This window comes from Sciurus vulgaris (genome assembly GCF_902686455.1).
Source record: "Sciurus vulgaris genome assembly, chromosome: 6".
Classification (NCBI taxonomy): domain Eukaryota; kingdom Metazoa; phylum Chordata; class Mammalia; order Rodentia; family Sciuridae; genus Sciurus; species Sciurus vulgaris.
The window spans coordinates 4,998,858-5,019,390 of record NC_136466.1 but is presented as its reverse complement, the minus strand read 5'-3'; the positions used below and the strand labels follow the sequence as shown (position 1 = coordinate 5,019,390).

General features: G+C 38.3%; 2 pseudogenes across 2 annotated transcripts; both read left to right on the top strand.

Annotated features, from left to right (window-relative positions):
- The first annotated feature begins 2,694 nt into the window (after positions 1 to 2,694).
- On the top strand, positions 2,695 to 3,518 carry LOC306663369 (olfactory receptor 14C36-like; annotated as a pseudogene). The gene has a single exon. The product of its transcript is annotated as an olfactory receptor 14C36-like (transcript).
- Positions 3,519 to 10,807: 7,289 nt separating this feature from the next.
- LOC306663368 (transportin-1-like) lies at positions 10,808 to 18,000 on the top strand (annotated as a pseudogene). Its single transcript has 3 exons — positions 10,808 to 12,879; positions 17,530 to 17,636; positions 17,791 to 18,000. The product of its transcript is annotated as a transportin-1-like (transcript).
- The last annotated feature ends 2,533 nt before the right edge of the window (positions 18,001 to 20,533 follow it).

Genomic DNA, 20,533 nt, shown 5'->3' with positions numbered 1-20,533 from the left:
TTGGGGTTTTCTTCTGATTTTTTGTTTTTTGTTTTTGTTTGTTTGTTTGTTTTTATCAGTCTCCCTGAAGGACAATAGAATTCTGAACACTCTAAAATTATTGAGGTCAAACTAGAGAAACTAAATCTTATTTCTTATTTTAAAAACCAGGATTCATAAAGTAATCACATTGTAGATGTGCCACAGTATTCTGAGTTCCTATGAAATTTAGGTGATTATTCATATATTTATTGTATCATATCTATAATCTGAAGTTCCTGTGAGACTAATCCATGAGAAAATAAGTCAAATTTAGAGAAAAGTTTTTAAGGTTATGGTTAAACTGCATAAGCAAAGAAGAACATAGATTAATTACATTGATATGATTCAAACTAATTACTGGAGAATTTACTACAATATATATGAGAAACTAAAACAGTATATGGTTTAGTAGAAAAAATATAATTCCCGTACATGTCTCTGTATTTCGGCGCCAGCTTTGAAATCCTAAACACACAGTAAATTTTCCATCTTATATTTGACACAAATGCCTGGGGTTGATCAGCAATAACCCATGCAGTGTCTGGGGGTCAGTAGGAAGGGTAAAAAGCTGCATGGTGTTTAATATGAATTTATCTTATCACCCATCACCTTCTGAATTGGTCATATATATTTACACTCTTACATACTGTATTACATTTTTGTCTTCTAATTATAATCAAATTAATAAAAAATAATACTTTTCTTCTTCTCAAAAAGTCACCATCTCTTTATCTTCCTAGAAAACCAGTCATATTTATGTCATCTGTAATATTTGTTCAGCAAGCACTGCTCTAAATAGACCTTACCTTGCAAGTATACAGGGTGCTGGGCTTGCATGACCTCACCCCTGCCTGCACTGTGTGTGCTACAGCAGGGAAGAAGGGGCAGAGCCTGCTTTGGAGCTCTTCATCTGTCAATCAGTGGAAGAAAAAAGGTCAGTCTAGGTGACAGGTCAGTCAACAATGCCACCAGGCATTAGTTAATGGACCACTGTGCAGGAAGTCATGCATTTGCTTCTCAAAGATAAAATGATGAGTGATACATGGGTCAAATGATGATTACATACTGATTAACCAAAAGGTAGCATAACATGTTGATTTCTAACACTACACAAAATCTGAAGAAAAATTGGAGATTAGGGAAAAGATTACAAAAGAAAGGAAGCATCTGATATTTTTTTAAAGTTCATTACATACAAATTGGAAAATTAAACATTGGATCACAGTAAAAATCCAGCAGAGAACAAGAGGGTTCTTCAGGTGGGAAGTCATGTTTGCTTCAGGGAGGAATGAGGAATGGGGATAAATAGATTGCAGGTAGACCCAGTAAGACACCTTGACTTCACACTTACTGTCGAATTAGCAACAACCTGCCAGTGTCCTGCCACCCATCCCTGACTCTGGGGGACACACACTCTGTCAGGGGATCCAAGGCAGCCTTCACAGGATGGTCACTTTTCTACAGGTGAGTATGCGTAAACTGGTAAGCACCTGGCAAGGTGCTGAAGAGGACCTGAGTTTGCACAGGGCACAGAAAATGAAGATGTAGGAGTCATGGGATTGAACTGGTCTCAGCTGCTAGAAAAGTGCTGCAACAATGAGCTAAACCTTCCACTCAGTGTGCAGAGTCAGTGTCTTTCTGTATGATTATGACATTGTGGAGAAAAGAATAGAATGGAAAGTGCCAACAAGAAAAGGGCAAATGATTGTATAAACAAAGGAATCCTCAACTTCATGGTGCTGAAACCAGAGTAAAAGCATACTAAGGTAAAATTAGTACTATAGGAGAATGCCAGCTGGGCTGCAACCTGGAGGATTGAACACATTACAATGGTCCACTGGAGAAGAAAATAGAGTGCCAGTGGGAGCTGGAACTGGTCTCCCTGAGGGTGTGTGGCCATGAGCATCAGGCAGAGTGGACAACTGAGGGGAGTCCAGGTGCAGTTAGAGCACGTTAGATTGACACAGCACTGGACCTTCAGCCTTCAGTGCAAAGTTTGAATCCCTTAGATGGTTTACTCATGAGAAAAATTTAATCATGTTCCTGAAGATACATACTCCACCAATATATATAGATTCCTACCTGAAAATAGAAAAAAATAATTACAATTTGAATTATTAATGATAATTTGTAATAATTATAGATACAATGATAAAATAAGTTGGATTGCATTTATGGAAAATAAACATGTTAACTAAATCACAGAGTTTTAAGAACTCCCTGTCAGACAGGGGGACCTACAGCAAAGGAGGTGAGCAACACCAGCAAGTGGTCTGCATGGGAGTCTCAGGAGGTCATGGGAGGCATGATGGAGGAGCTGAGTACAAGCCCTGCAGGTGACTCCCAACACTGGGCTGCAGAGCTCCACGCCTGCCCTAGGAGGTGCACTCAGCTTAGAAATAATTTAAATGTATCAGAAAACTAGGAGTGACATTTAATCTTCAAGGAAAGAAATAAAAAATTCAAGAAAATTCTGCACATGTAAATACGAAAAGTGATTTTACTAATCATATTTTGCTTTTTCTCTCTTACACTTTATCTCCTAAAAAACCAAAATTCCCAGTAAATGACCAAATCCTCCAGGTAACTGAATTTCTCCTCCTCGGCTCTCCAGATGGCTGGAATATAAGAGTCCTCTATTTCACAGTATTCCCACTGATATACCTGGGTACCATGTTAGGGAACCTGCTCATCATCACTGTCACCACTGCTGACCAGAACTGCACACGCCCATGAACTTCTTTCTCAGGAACCTGTCCATCTTGGACATGTGCTTCATTTCCATCACTGTCCCCAGTGCATGTGTCTACCCTCTCACTAGCAGCATGGCCATTTCAGTGTCTGGATGTGCAACCCAGATCTTCTTGGTCATTTTAAGTGCATGTGCTGAACTTCTTTTTCTCTCCCTAATGGCCTGGGACTGCTATGTGGCCATCTGCCAGTTCCTCCAGTACCCCATCATCATGAACCCTCAGTTTTGTGTCCACATGACCCAGGCTTCCCTGCTCAGTGGCCTGGTGTATGCAGGTGTTCACCCTGGTAACACCTTCCTGCTGTCCTTCTGTCAGTCAAACCTGGTCCATCAGTTCTTCTGTGATGTCCCCTCTCTGCTGAGGCTCTCCTGCTCTGACACCACCAGCAACATGGTCCTTTTTCTTGTTTCTATTATAATAGTTGGTGGTGGCTGCTTTGGAATAATAATCATGTCATACATTTGCATATTTTCTGCTGTGCTGAATTCTACCACCAGAGCCCCAGGCAAGACCTTCTCCACCTGCATTCCTCACATCCTCGTGGTGTCCATCTTCCTCAGTTCCATCACACGTGTTTACCTGAGACCTTCAGCAACCTCTGACACACTCCAGAACATGGTTCTCTCTGCCTTTTATACCATGGTTCCTCCCTTCTTGAATCTTCTCATCTATAGTCTCAGGAACAAACAGGTTAACAAAGCTGTGGGGAGATTAATACATGGACAGTTATTCTCAGGGCGATGAAAGAGATGTTTCATTATTATCCTCATTTCACTCATTCAAATACATAATTATATAAAGTTCTTTGAATCTGGACTTTATAAGTTCTACTGCTTACCTCAACATCATCTTAAGAAGACCCAGTTATATAAATTTTCAATATAAAAATTTTGTGAATTACACTACCATTTCTAGTCATCCTTCATAAAATGACAATAGGGTCAACTATAGGAAAAGATAAAGCAGTGACATTTTAAAATTTAAACCATATGTGAGTAAACATGCTAAGTTATGAAAACAATTTAATACATTTCAGCAGTAATACATTTTCTCTCAATCTCAAGTAAAGTTACTAAATATCATTCTGATAGGAAGGTATTTTGTCTCTGTGCTCCTCTGCTTTTGAGAAGGTACAGATGTATAAATTAAAGTGGAAACTCTTGGCAGTGGAGTCAGGCTGTTTCTCTAGGACTCAGCAACTTTGTCCACCTGCCACTGAGTAGGACTACAGTGTGTGGTGGACATGACTCTGAGCATGCTCAGTAATATTCTCAGAGCACATGGGCTGTGTTGGCTTCCAGGATCAGTATAACTCCAAACTGTGCTCTAGAAAACACTGTTTTTACATTGCTTGCTGTAGCTCAGAGGCTCAAAGCATCCCTCCATGGAAGCAGCCCACTGGATAACTGGATTTGCTCCAGCCCTGGGCACAGGGCTCCTACCTCTACAGAGGCCATCTGCTAGGAGGCCAGGCCTCCACCTCACATGCTCCACCCTGACCAGTGTACTGTGCATGAGCTTTGATAAATAAAGTGTGGATCAGGAGTCTGCAATTGGCTCAGTCCTGGGCAATGTTGCTGATTTCTCTGGGGTCCTGAGGGGTCAGCATGAACAACAATCCAATAGTCATTTACAGACCAAGGCCAGGATCAGTCAGGATTCCTCTGCAGGTGATAGTGATCCTCTCCCTCAAAAGCCAGCAGGGGGATCAACACTGTGACCCCTGGACTCTTCCAGGTTTCCAAGAAGCCTATTCCCATCCTCCGTTATTCAAAACTATTTTTTCTAATTACTTAATCATTTCTTCTCAGAAACACAAAACACATCGAAGAATCCTTTTAATCTTTTCCCCCTCCCTGTGGGAACACTGTTGCTGGACCTAAGGAGGTTTTCATCCACACAACCCTTTCTCCATCAACATTATCTCTAGACAGCTGACTTGATTTTGTTTCCACAATGCTTTTTCTATTCTTGTGCTTTGTCCTCAGAGATTGGGGAATGGTATAGTAGAAATGTGATTAAAAGAAAAACCACAAACCTTATAAAACCTAGACCAATTAACAATCTACATGAGAGTGGTCGAGTTTTAAGAAGCTACATAGTTCTGATGACCAGCATGGTGTCCTCCTCACCTGAGTCAGGTGGAATAGTCATAATGGCATGGAGACCACCTGCCTTGGCCCAGACTCTGCTGAGTGAGTCTGCTTGAGTGAGACAGTGGGAGGATGCTCACTGGTCACTCTGTGACCTCCTTCAGCATGCTTCACTGTTGGCTCATCATGATCAGTGTTTCTTCAATATGCTAGGCTCTGGGCCCCAGGCAATTTGGTCTGTACCAAATTGCCATATGTTAAAATATACGTTTGTTATTTTGAATTTTCAAGAATGCAGGATCACTCTCAAGCTATCCAATAGGGACCAACTCAATTACTGACACTGTTCCTGAACATTTTCCTTCCTTTCATTGGCCATGAGACTTTAAGTCAGATAAACATGTAGACATAATAACTAACATTGTCTCCTATGCCTGAAGTCACTTATACTGTACACTTTCACCAGACTGTGAAACCCCAGGTTCATCTGGTGACACATCAGTTTTCTGGTGAGGCTGCTCCCTGAGTCCTCCAGTCTATCACACTTCCTGGCCTAAAGTCCAAGTTGTCCATCTCTCTTTATGGCTTTCAAGATAGCTTCTGGGTTCTTTCTCTCTTTGTGTAGATTGACAGCAAATTTTTTCATTGTAACAGGCAAAGGGTAGGGGATGACCAGCTAAAGATAGTGTGGAATATGCCAGAAAAAGAAAAGAAGACTGCAGAACAATATGCCTTATAAGAACAAAGGAAAACTTTTCAACAAAATCTGCCTAAACAAAGCACATCTACCATGAGCACATCAACACAATTATAAACCATGTTCATATGGAATCCTTCCCAGCATGCAATGGAGCCTCAACAATCACCAGCAAATTTCCCACTGTGTTAACAGTGTGAAGGGCAAAATATCCATCAATGGACACGTGGATTTTTAAAATGCTGGTGGATAAATATAATGGAATCTCATTCATCTCTTAAAGTAATGATAGAAAGTGATAAAACCCTCCATGGAAGCAGCCCACTGGACCACTAGATTTGCTCCAACCCTGAGCACAGTGTTCCCACCTCTACAGAGGCCATCTGCCACAATGTGCACTAGTTTCATAAACATCAGGCTGTGACAAGTCATAAAAAAGAGTACATATTGAATAATTCTAGTCATACAAAGTAATCAGTGCATATAAATTCATACATGGTCTGGTCAGGTTCTGACTCTCAAGGGTCATAGTGGCAGCAGCAGACGTTGGCATCTGAGCTACTGAGTGTGGTTCCTTGGGGCTCCACCCTCCGAGACATCCTTTGGGGCACCACAGGCAGCAAACCAAGATGGTTTATGAGTGAAAACGTGATGAGCAAGGGCTTCAGAAAATCCTGCCACTGCTGAAGAAATTCCAGTCCTCAGACACCACCCTCCAGAGGATGATGCAACAATGACTTTTTTACCCATCTTCTGTTGATCCCAAAGAATTCAATTCTTTTTTTTTATTGTAAAAAAAATGGGATACATGTTGTTTCTCTGTTTGTACATGGCGTAAAGGCATACCATTTGTGTAATCATAAATTTACATAGAGTAATGTTGCTGATTCATTCTGTCATTTTTCCCTTACCCCCACCCCTCCCACCCCTCTTTTCCCTCTATACAGTCCTTCCTTCCTCCATTTTTGCCCCACTCCCTAATCCTAACTCTAACCCTAACACTATCCTCCCCTCCCTCCCCCCATTATGTGTCCTCATCCACTTATTAGCGATATCATTTGAACTTTGGTTTTTTGAAATTGGCTTATCTCACTTAGCATGATATTCTTCAGTTTCGTCCATTTGCCTGCAAATGCCATGATTTTATCATTCTTTATGGCTGAGTATTATTCCATTGTATATATATATACCACAGTTTTTTTATCCATTCATCAATTGAAGGACATCTAGGTTGGTTCCACAATCTGGCAATACTGAATTGAGCAGCTATGAACACTGATGTGGCTGTATCTCTGTAGTATGCTGATTTTAAGTCCTTTGGGTATAGGCCAAGGAGTGGGATAGCTGGGTCAAATGGTGGTTCCATTCCAAGTTTTCTAAGGAATCTCCACACTGCTTTCCAGAGTGGCTGCACTAATTTGCAGCCCCACCAGCAATGTATGAGTGTACCTTTCTCCCCACATCCTTGCCAACACCTGTTGTTGCTTGTATTCTTGATAATTGCCATTCTAATTGGGGTGAGATGGAATCGTAGGGTGGTTTTGATTTGCATTTCTCTTATTACTAGAGATATTGAACATTTTTTCATATGTTTGTTGATTGCTTGTAGATCTTCTTCTGTGAAGTGTCTATTCATTTCCTTAGCCCATTTGTCAACTGGATTATTTGCCTTCTTGGAGTAGAGTTTTTTGAGTTCTTTATACATTCGGGATATTAGCCCTCTATCTGAAGTATGATTGGCAAAATTTTTCTCCCATTCTGTAGGCTCTTTCTTCGCATTCCTGATAGTTTCCTTTGCTGAGAGAAAGCTTTTTAGTTTGAATCTATCCCAGTTATTGATTCTAGCTTTTATTTCTTGTGCTATGGGAGTCCTGTTGAGGAAGTCTGGTCCTAAGCCGACATGTTAAAAATCTGGACCTACTTTTTCTTCTATAATTTGCAGGGTCTCTGTTCTGATTCTGAGGTCCTTAATCCATTTTGAGTTTAGTTTTGTGCATGGTGAGAGATATGGGTTTAGTTTCATTCTGTTGCATATGGATTTCCAATTCTCCCAGCACCATTTGTCGAAGAGGCTACCTTTTCTCCATTGCATATTTTTGGCCCCTTTGTCTAGTATGAGAAAATTGTATTTATTTGGGTTTTTGTCCATGTCCTCTATTCTGTACCATTGACATACCTGTCCATTTTGGTACCAATACCATGCCATTTTTGTTACTATTGCTTTGTAGTAGAGTTGAAGATCTGGTATTGCGATACCCCCTGTTTCACTCTTCCTGCTAAGGATTGCTTAGCTATTCTGGGTTTCTTAGTCTTCCAGATGAATTTCATAATTGCTTGCTCTATTTCTGTAAGGTACATCATTGGGATTTTAAATGGAATTGCATTGAATCTGTATAGCACTTTAGGTAGTATGGCCATTTTGACAATATTAATTCTTCCTATCCAAGAACTTGGGAGATCTTTTCATCTTCTAAGGTTTTCTTTAATTTCTTTCTTTAGTGTACTGTAGTTCTCATTGTAGAGGACTTTCACCTCTTTTGTGAGATTGATTCCCAAGTATTTTATTTTTTTCGAAGCTATTGTGAATGGGGTAGTTTTCCTGATTATTCTTTCCAAAGATTCATCACTTATGTATAAAAATGCATTCGATTTATGTGCATTGATCTTATATCCCACTACTTTACTGAATTCACCTATGAGTTCTAAAAGTTTTCTGGTGTAATTTCCTGGTTCCTCTAAGTATATAATCATATCATCAGCAAATAGGTATAGTTTGAGTTTTTCTTTTCCTATTCATATCCCTTTAATTTCTTTGGTCTGTCTAATTGCTCTGGCTAGAGTTTCAAGGACGATATTGAATAGAAGTGGTGAAAGAGGGCATCCCTGCCTTGTTCCAGTTTTTAGGGGGAATGCTTTCAGTTTTTAACCATTTAGAATGATATTAGCCATGGGCTTAGCATAAATGGCCTTTACAATGTTAAGGAATGTTCCCACTATCCCTATTTTTTCTAGTGTTTTGAGCATGAAGGGGAGCTGTATTTTATCAAATGCTTTTTCTGCATCTATTGAAATAATCATGTGATTCTTGACTTTAAGTCTATTGATATGGTGAATGACATTTATTGATTTCTGGATGTTGAACCAACCTTGCATCCCTGGGATGAAACCCACTTGATCATGGTGCACTATCTTTTTAATATGTTTTTGTATGTGATTTGCTAAAATTTTGTTGAGAATTTTTGCATCAATGTTCATTAAGGATATTGGTCTGAAATTTTCTTTCCTCGGTGTGTCTCTGTCTGGTTTAGGTATCAGTGTGATATTGGCTTCATAGAATGAGTTTGGGAGGGTTCCCTCTTCTTCTATTTTATGGAATACTTTGAGAAGTATTGGAATGAGCTCTTCTTTAAAGGTTTTGTAGAACTCAGCTGAGAACCCATCTGGTCCCAGACTTTTCTTTGTTGGTAGGCTTTTGATGACCTCTTCTCTTTCATTTCTTGAAATTGGTCTATTTAAATTGTGTGTGTCCTCCTCTTTCAGTTTAGGCAATTCATATGTCTCTAGAAACCTGTTGATGTATGCAAGAGACTCACCTCATAGAAAAAGATACTCATAGAGTAAAGGTGAAAGGATGGGGAAAACCATACCATGCACATGGACACAGCAAAAAAGCTGGAGTATCCATCCTCATTTCAGATAATGTGGACTTCAAGCCAAAGTTAGTCAGAAGGGATAAAGAAGGACATTTCATACTGCTTAAGGGAAGCATAAATCAGCAAGATATAACAATCATAAACATCTATGCCCCAAACAGTGGCTCATCCATGTATGTCAAACAAATCCTTCTCAATTTCAGAAACCAAATAGACCATAACACAATAATACTAGGTGATTTTAACACACCTCTTTCACCACTGGACAGATCTTCCAAACAAAAATTGATCAAAGAAACCATAGATCTCAATAGCACAATCAATAATTTAGACTTAACGGACATTTATAGAATATACCATCCAACCAAGAGCAAATACACTTTCTTCTCAGCAGCACATGGATTCTTCTCTAAAATAGACCATATATTATGCCACAAAGCTAATGTTAGCAAATACAAGAGGATAGAGACACTATCTTGTATTCTATCAGATCATAATGGATTGAAGTTAGAAATAAATGAAAGAGTAAAAAACAGAAACTATTCCAACACCTGGAGATTAAACAATATGCTATTATATGATGAATGGGTAACAGAAGATATTAGGTAGGAAAATAAAAAATCCTTAGAGTTAAATGAGAACAAAGAAATATCATATCAAAATCTCTGGGACACTATGAAAGCAGTATTTAGAGGGAAATTTATTTCATGGAGCACATTTAATAAAAGAAGTAAAGCTCAACAAATAAACAACCTAACACTACAGCTCAAAACCCTAGAAAAAGAAGAACAGACCAGCACCAAAAGTAGTAGAAGACAGGAAATAGTTAAACTCAGAGCTGAAATCAATAAAATTGAAACAAAAGAAACAATACAAAAAATTGACAAAATAAATAGTTGGTTCTTTGAAAAAATAAACAAAATTGATTAACCTTTAGCCACACTAACAAAGAGAAGATGAGAGAAAACCCAAATCACTAAAATTCGGAATGAACAAGGAAATATCACAACAGACACGATTGAAATACAAAACATAATTAGAAGCTATTTTGAAAATCTATACTCCAACAAAACAGAAAACCTGGAAGACTTCAATTCTTTTTCAAAAATGGCCTACTTTTATTATCAAAAAGCAGCAAATTATTTAATATGGAGTTTGGTTACACAAGGAAGTTTCCTTAAATAGAATTTGTTCTAAAATGTGTAAGGTCTCAATGAATATCCAGATTTTAACAACTTCCTGATTTTTGTTCATGCAAAATTAAAATTTGATTATGAACCCACAAGATCATTGAGTGGCTTCATTTTGAAGAATAATGTGAAAATGTATTTTCCAAACTTCTCAAATGTGTGACAGACTTTATTAAAAGTGAATGCTTAAATAATGTTGGTGACTCCTTTCCTTTATAAGAGCCACTCATATTGACTACAGTCATCACCTCCAAGGGAGAATTTCAGAACAGGTCTGGCCAGTTACCAAAATTTTGTAGTCTATTGATTCTGAAATCACAACATCTGTAAGCGAAAATTTGGGGCCCTTCAGAAGATATGTGAAGGTTCTGCTGATATTTTAGATAGTGAAGGTTCAGATCACACTGTCAATGTCATGAATTCCAAATGTTTACAGTTCTTCAAGCACAGTAGCCCCAATATGAGGTTTCATGCTCTTGCATGTGTCTCTCAGTTTATCTTTAGTAGGACTCAAGCTCTGATGTTGCACATTGATTCTTTTATTGAAAATCTCTTTGCATTGCCTGGTGATGAGGAACCAAATGTACAAATCATGTGTGCTGGGTTCTTGTGATCTTACTTGAAGTTTGAATGTATTGCCTGCTTCCTCACATGAATAATGTTGTTGAGTACATGCTGCAGAGGACTCAAGATCAATATGAACATGTGGATTTCCAATCCTATAAATTTTGACGTACTTTGGCTGAGCAGCCAATATGCAAAGATGTACTTAAGAGGTGTTTTTCTAAATTGATTCCTGTGTTAGTGAATGACATGAAGTACTCAGATACAGATGCTGCTCAAGGGTGATGTTGAAGAAGATGAAATAATTCCTGATAATGAACAGGATATATGGCAACATTTTCATTGATCAAGGTCTGTGGCCCAGCAGCATGATGAACAAGGGATTGAAGAGGAAGATGATGATGATGATGATGATGGTGATGATGAAACTGATGATAATGATACAATTTCTGACCAGGATCTAAGAAAATGTTGTGCTGCTGCTCTAGATATTCTTGCAAATGTGTATTGTGATGAGCTATTGCCACAGATCTTGCCCCTTCTGAAACAATTGCTTTTTCTTTATGGATGTGACATTAAAAAATGAGGCTTCTTGATTTTTGGAGCAATTGCTGAAGGTTGCATGCAGGGCATGATTCCATAACTGCCTAAGCTTATTCCTCATCTTATTCAGTTCCTCTATGATGAAATGTCTCTTGTGCATTCCATGACATGCTGGCCACTAAGCCACTGTGCACACTGTGTAGTCAGCCAGCCACCAGACACATACCTGGAGCTATTAATGACAGAGTTGCTAAAGCATGTGCTGGACAGGAACAGAAAGTAGGAGGCCTGCAGTGCCATTGATACCCTTGGAGAAGAGGCTTGTACAGAACTTGCTCCTTACCTTGCTTATATGCTTGATACCCAGGTCTTCACATTTAGAAAATACCAAATTAAGTAACTACTTATTTTTATGATGCCATAGAAATGCTAGCAGATTCAATAGAATGTGATTTAAACCAACAGAACATATTCAGAAGCTAATTCCTCCACTGATCCAGAAATGGAATATTTGAGAGGATGAAAATAGAGATCTGTTTCCTTTACGTGAGTGCATATCTTCAGTTAACATTGCCCTGCAGTCTTGCTTCCCTCCACCATGAACCTATCACCATGGCGTGAACAGAAGACACTTGCACAAGCCCTGCTGATCAATGCTCAACTAGTTCAATATGAGGCTCCAAGAAAAATTTTATGAGAGTGGCTATTGACTTACTCAGTGGCCTGACTGAAGGACTTGGAGGTAACATTGAACAGCTGGTAGCCCGAAACAATTTCCTAACATTAATGCACCAGTGCATGGTGGTGAAAATGTCACAAGTTTGACAGAGTTCCTTTTCCCTATAGGTAACCTGACTGAAGCTTGCTTTCAGCATGTTAAAATTTGTATAGTCTACTCCATGCTGATATTGGGAACCTACCAAAATTCAAAGTTCATTTCAGGCTGCAACAATGTACATGGGCAATTGGAGAAATCTCCATTCAAATGGATATATATACGTAGCTTTACTTTCCTATTGTTGTACCAGCTTGTAGAAATCATTAACATCCCAACACACTAAAAACCTTGTTACAGAATACAGCAATAACAAGTGGTTGCCTTGGTTATGTTTGAGTTCAAGAGGCGGCCCCCATTCTACAGCAGTTCATAAGACCCTGGTGTAGCTCTCTGAGAAACATAGGAGACAATGAAGAAAAGGACTCAACATTCCATGGGATTTGTACCATGACTAGTTTGATTCCTAGTGGTGAATTCCAGGATTTCATACTTTTTTTAAGATGCTGTTTCATCATGGATTGACCCTAATGATGATCTCAGAGACATGTTCTGTAAGATCCTTCGTGGATTTAAACATCAAGTTGAGGGTAAACATTGGAAACATTTCTCAGACCATTTTCTCTGCCCTTAAAGAGTGTCTTCCAGCTTTTTATGGTGTTTAATCTAGTATGTTTAAACTGCAGTCCTCAAGAGACTCTGAGGGAGCTCCTGCACCCAGGGGACACGTTACCCTTTATGTGGGGAAGCACATACCCAAATGTGTGTAAGGAATACAATATGATCTAAACTCTAATGGGAGGGCCTAAAGGGAGGTGTGATATCAGCATATTAAGTCGATGTTGGGAAAAAGTTTAACAGCTGGAACCTTTGTGGGTGGAAATCTGTCTTCAATTACAACTCTGCACTGGATGTAAGAAAGCAAAAAAATCTATTCAGTCTATTCACAAAACAGTGCATTCTAAATAATGTGGGAAGTTGTACCAAAAGAAGAACCACTTAAAAAATGCATAGGGATAAGAAAGAGAAAAAATTCTGTAATGCACAATAAAGGAAACCTAAGAATGGAGGCTATAAACACTAAAAATCTTTATTTTTAAATTGAAAGGGTTTTATATAAATGTTCCCACATCATGGTGCCTTGTTTGCATGCTGATGAAGAGCTACACAAACAAAACTAATAGAGTTAAAAATCAGCTGACCCTCCCACTGTAGAAGCAGGATCTTGAAAATAAAATTTTAAGCACAGTCCCCAAATGTTGGAAATTACACAAATCAAATTTAAATAATGAAGCCCCTGTGAAATGCCAAAAAGTCACTCCTTTTACCTTTTTGAGATGGGGAGGGTGGAGGGACAAATAGTTTGGACATATTAAAACTGAAATTGACACCTTGATTTTACATTAAATTATTAATGTGGTGCATATAATTTGATGGCTGTACTTCATTAGATTTAACTCCAAGGAAAACACATTAGTTAAAGTGCAGTGTAAGGTTCAGGCATGCATTCTGGCTCATAGTGATTGAAGGTAAATCAGTGAGAAGATACCATGATTGCCTCACATAGAGTGACACTGGTGTTTGTTGACCTATGTGGCACCAGTTCATGTTGCATTTTACCAATTCTGTGTAGCCCTGCATTTAAAATGTCCTGGTTGACCTACAAGTATCTTCAGTCTCATGCCACCCAGGTCTACCCACCCACATGAATCTCCATCACCAGAGCACCCTGGGAGGAATCAGCCATGGATGATGTGGCTCCCCAATCTACCAACATGTGGGGATGCCCCTGCCTACCATCTTGGATTATCCCTGACCAGGACACTGCTATTGTTGGGGTAGCTGTATTCCTGGGACTCCTTGTTATCAAATACCTTTCACACATTGGACTACTGAAACCTGGGATGTTTTAGTAGTATATTATAGTTTTGTTGTAAATTTTATTATTATTAATCCTGTTTTTCTATCTTTTATGATTTCTCTCAGTCTCTCCATTCTGTTTCTATCTGTTCCCTTGGGTCTCTTTCTTCCTTCTATCATGCTAAAAACCAACTTCTTTTGAATGCACATTCACTCTCCCTATGTTCTAAGGCCTCTATATACTCCCTTCCTATCTCATCAACATTATATCCTACAACCTTCCCCATCCTCTTTGTCCACCACATGCAATTGTACACCTTATTGCAAAATTATTATTTATGCTGTGCATAATAATTAAACTCATGATCTTCAGATCCTATGAAAATACTGTTATCATCTTAATAGGTTCTATTTCATGTAAGGCTGCATGTTGTTTGTGCTGTGTGCTGCTAATATTCATCTCCTCCTTAAAGGTGATGTATCAGAAACCTGCAGAGATGCTATAAACCAATAGGGGAGAAAATGTAATAGTTCTTCTCTGCCCTGCTAGAGGGGAACATACAAGAACAGTGTGAAAATCATAGGAAGAAAGAATCCCAAATGAACCAAGATACTATATTAAGAGAATCCACTGACAGTGTGATAGAAGAAATGTCAGAAAGGGAGTTAAGAGTGTACATAATTAAAAGGACCTACAAGGTAAAGGATGACACAAGAGAGCAAATGCAGGCAATGAATTATCACATCAATAAAGAGCTAAAAGACAAAATGCAGTAAACAAATGATCATTTCCATAAAGAGGTAAAGATTCTGATAAAAAACAAACAAATAATTGAAATGAAGAAAATAGTAAACCAAATTTAAAAATCATCAGAAACATCACCAACAGACTGGATTGCTTGGAAGACAGAATCCCAGACAATGAAGACAAAATATTTAATCTTGAAAATAAAGGACCACACAAAGAAGATGGTAAGAAATCATGAACAGAACCTCCAAAAATTAAGGGAAAACATGAAAAGACCAAATAGAAGAATTAATAGGATCAAGGAAGGCACAGAGATACAATCCAAAGAAATGAACAATCCATTCAATGAAATAATATCAGAAAATTTCCAAAACCTGAAGGATGAAATGGAAAATCAAATACAAGTGACTTATAGAACACAAAATACACAAAATTTAACAGAGTCACATGAAACCACATTTTAATGAAAATGACCAACATACAAAATAAAGATTGAATCATAAATGCCAGGAGAGAAAATGTTCACATTACATACAGTGGAAAACAAATACAGATATCAACATATTTCTCAGCCCAGATCCTCAAATCTCTGAAAGAACATAAATGCCAACCAAGAATCTTATACCCAGGAATACTAACCTTAGGCTTTGATGAGAAAAAAATATCCATTCATGATAAACAAAATTTAAAGGAATTTACAAACAGAAAGCCAGGACTACAGAACATGCTCAGCATAATATTCCATGAAGAAGAAATGAAATTCAACAATGAAAACCAGCAAAGGGAGGAACTATCCTAAAGGGATCAAAAGGAGAAACCAAGTCAAGTTAAAACCAAAAATAATCCAAAATGACCAGGAATACAAATTATATCTCAATGATTACCCTAAATTTTAATGGCCTAAGCTTATTAATCAAAAAATATAGATGGGAAGATTGGATTTTTAAAAGACCAAACAATATGCTGCCTTCAAGGGACTTATCTCATAAGAAAAGACATTCACAGACTGAAGGTGAAAGGAGAGGAAAAATCATACCATGCATTTGGACTCAGTGAAAAAGCCCAGGTTTCCCTTGTCATGTAAGATGAAGTGGACAACAAGCCAAAATTAGTCAGAAGAGATAAATAAGGACATTTCATGCTGATTAAGGGAAACATTAATCAACAGACATAGCAATCATAAATATTTATGCCCCCCAAAATGAAGCATTTATGTACATCAAATAAATCCTTCTCAATTTCAGGAATCAAATAGACAAGGAATACAATAACAGTGTGTTACTTTACCATACCTCTCTCACCACTGTATAGATATTCCAAAGAAAAATGAACAAAGAAAGCACAGAACATAATAATACAGTCAACAATTTAGAGTTAACAGATATATGTAGAATATTCCATCCAAAAATGAGCAAATACACTTTTTTCTCAGCACATGGATCCCTCTTTAAAATAGACCATATGTTATGCCACAAAGCAACGCTTAGCAAATACTAAAAATAAATACTACCTTGTATTCTATCAGATCATATTGAATAAAATTAGAAATGAATGATAAAATAAAAAGAGAAACTCCTACAACACATGGAAACTCAATAATATGCTACTGAATGATGCATGGATAGCAGAAGACATTAGGAAGGGGATAAAAATTCTCAGAGGTAAACAACAACAACAATAAAACATATCCAAGTCTCTGGAACACTATGAGAACAGTCCTAAGAGGAAATTTCATCACATGGAGCACATTTGACAAAAGGATAAAAAGTCAAGAAATAAATGACCGAACATCATATCTCAAAGCCCTAGAAAAACAACAGATCAACATCAAAAATAGACGAAGACAGGAAACAATTAAAATTAGAGCTGAAATCAATAAATTTGAAACAAAGAAGTAATTCAAGTAATTGACAAAACAAAAAGTTAGGTCTTCGTAAACATACACAAAATTGGTAAACGCTTGACTACACTAATGAAGAGAAGAAGATAAAAAACTCAAATTACAAAAATTCATGATGAAAAATTAAATATCATGACAGACACTATTGAAATACAAAACATAAAAGGAAGATATTTTGAAATTCTATACTCCAATAAAATAGAAAACCTCAAAGACATTGACAGATTTCTAGAGACATGATCCACCCAAACAGAATGAAGAGGACTTACACAATTTAAACAAATCAATTTCAAACAATTAAATAGAAGAAGCCATCAAAAGTCAACCAACCTAGAAAAGCCTGGGACCACACATATTCTCAGTCGAGTGCTACAAGGCTTTCCAAGACCTAATTCCAATACTCCTCAATGTATTCCAAGAAATAGAAAAGGAGTGAACCCTTCCAAACTCATTCTATGAAGCTAGTATCAAGCTGATACCAAAACCAAAGACACACCAAGGAAGAAAACTTCACACCAATATTCCTAATGAAAATAGATGCAAAAATTCTTAACAAAATTCTGGCAAATTGCATAAAAACCTATTAAAAACATAGTGACCACGGTCAAGGGAGCTTGGCTCATCCCAGGGAGGCAAGGTTGGTTCAACATCTGGAAATCAATAAAGTAATTTACCACATCAACAGACTTAATGTTTAGAATGACATGAGGTTTTCTCTGTGTGTCGCTGCAGATGCCACTGCTGCAGACCCCACTGCTGCTGCAGATGCCACCATCCAGAGGTCTTTTCTGGGAGGAGGGGCACAGCTGGTCTTGAGGTCACTGACTCCAGGCCCAGAGGTGTGTTCTCCAGGTGCTACTGTTGCTCACACCACCACAGACACCTGGAGGTCTGTTGACAGGCATTGCACTGCTGTTGACACTGTCACAGTTGCCGTCACCTGAACATCTACTGCCCTTGACGCTGTCTCGGATGCCTGGCTGCCCTCTATAGTGCTACCTACACTGCTGCTACCACCACCAAACCAGTGCCACCAAATCCACTGCCACTCACCTGGAGGTCTTCTCTCTGGGAACTGTGGCAGCTGAAGCCACAACTGATGCTGTTGCCACTGTTGCCACAGACCCCCACATGCTGCCAATGCCACTAAGGTCTGCAGCTTCTGTTTACCCACTGCCTGATGCCACTGGCCTCTGCTACTAACACTTCCACCACAGTTCAGAGGTCCACCTCCAGGGAGAATTCAGGCATTACTGCACACAGCCACATCTACAAGACGCTGGCCAGAGCCCTGGGTTCATTTGGGGTGCCCAATAGTTTGCTGCCACCACCAATTTGGGATGCAGCCACAACTGTCTAGGGACACTCACCAGGACCTGGAGGTTCAGTGTCATGGTGCCTATGAGTTTGACTTCAACTGGGTTCTTCCTCCCAGGGGTGTGGGTTGCCACCATCTAGTTACTTTGTCTCAGGATTGCTCATCCCTGGTGGTCTCTCTCCAAATTCTAGTGGTACTGAGATCTTGGGATTGCAAGGTGGCCAAACCCAGTACATCTGAGGCCCAGATTGGTGGGATGGTGACTGGATCTCTGGGTTCTTTGTATTTTTGGTGTAAAAGTTTTTGAGTTCTTTATAAATTCTGGAGATTAGTGCACTATCTGAAGTGTGTGTGGCAAATATTTTCTCCCACTCTGTAGGCTCCCTCTTCACATTGCTGATTGTATGTTTTGCTAAGAAGAAGCTTTTTAATTTCGATCCATTGCATTTATTGATTCCTGCTTTTATTTATTGTGCTCTGGGAGTTGTTAAGAAATTCTTGACCTAAGCTGACATGATGAAGATATAGGCCTACTTTTACTTCTGTTTGTTGCAGGGTCTCTGGTTTAATTTCTAGGTCCTTGATTTATTTTGAGTTGAGTTTTCTGAAGCGTGAGAGCTAGAGGTTTAATTTCACTTTGCTGCATACGGATTTCCAGTTTTCTCAGCACAATTTGTTGAACAGGCTATCTTTTCTCCACCATATGTTTTTGGCATCTTTGTCCAAAGGACTTAAAATCAGCACACTACAGTGATGCAACCACAACAGTATTTACAGCAGGTCAATGCACAATATCTAGATTGTGGAGCCAACCTAGATGCCCTTCAATAGATGAGTGGATATAGAAACTGTGACATCCATACACAATGGAATAGTACTCAGCCACAAAGAAGAATAAAATTATGGAATTTGCAGGTAAATGGATGGAACTGGAGACTAGCATGCTAAGTGAAATTAGCCAATCCCCAAGAACCAATGGTTGAATATTATCCCTGGTAAGTGGATGGTGATACATAATAGGCAGGTAAAGGAAGAACTTAGGACTGTTGGGTTGTGTACAGTGAAATGATGGGTGGGAAAGGGGAGAAGGAAAGATAATGGAATGAGACAAGAATCCTTACCCTATGTACACCTATGATTACACAATGGTGACTTCACATTGTGCAAAATGAGAAATATAAAAAGTTGTTCCCCATTTGGGTACAATGAATCAAAAATATTAATAAATTTTTTAAAATATATTTTCTATCCCTTAAAGGAAAATGTAGTTCTGAGCACTCTAAAATCATTGAGGTCAAACTATAGAAAGTAAAGCTTATTCCTTATTTTTAAAATGTAGCTTCATAAAGTAATCATATTTAGTTGATCTGCAGGAATACTCTGAGACCTATGGCAGTTCTGTGATGAGATATATATATATATATTTTTTTTTATTTTATCATATCCACAATCTGAATTTTCCCTATGAGACTGATCCATGATAAAAGTATGTCACATTTAGACAAGAATATTTCAAGTTGAAATTAAAACACAAAAGCAAAGATGGACATCAAATAAAAACAAATAAATCAAACCATATACTGGAGAATTTACTAAGTTATTCTGGAGAAACTAAAACAGCCTGTGGTTTAGTAGAAAAAAGTAGAAACAAGAAACATATCTCTATAACTCTATGCCAGCTTCTGGATCCCAAACACATATTTAATTGTCCATATTACATTTGACACAAATGTCTAGGGGTTGTCACCCAGGACCACTGGTAGTGCACAGAATTCAGTATAGAGGGCTAAAAGTTCGCAAGGTTTTAATATGGATTTGTCACACCACACATATCCTTCAGAATTTAAAATATGTATTTACTTTCTTACATATTGTATTATTGTATTATTTCTCTTATGGTGATCAAATTATTTAAAAAACACCAACATTTTTCTTCTTTCCAAACCCCAGTATCTGAAATTTCAGTGGCCATGTTTGTATTATCAATAAGCACATGTGTAGTGATTACTGCTGTAGAGAGATCTTACCTTGCAGGTGCACAGGCCCTGGGCTTGCAAGACCTCACCCCAGCCCACACTCTGTGTGCTAGAGCTTTGTATAAGGGGCAGAGCCTGCTTGGGAGCTCTTCACCTATAAATAAGTAGAAGACAACCAGTCCAGGTGAGTGGACAGTCAACAAGGCCACCAGGCATTAGTTCATTAACCACTGTGCAGGAAGTCATGCACTTGCTCCTGCAAGGACAAAAAGGTAATGATACATGGTCCCAAACCAAGGAATTTGCACCAGCAGATTTGGGTGTTGGATACATACTGATGTAGTTAAAGGTCGTATAACATGTCCATTTCTAACACTACAGAAAAATGCAAAAATTTTAAGCTTGTAAAACAAATTCCAGAGGAAATCTTTCATTTAATCCT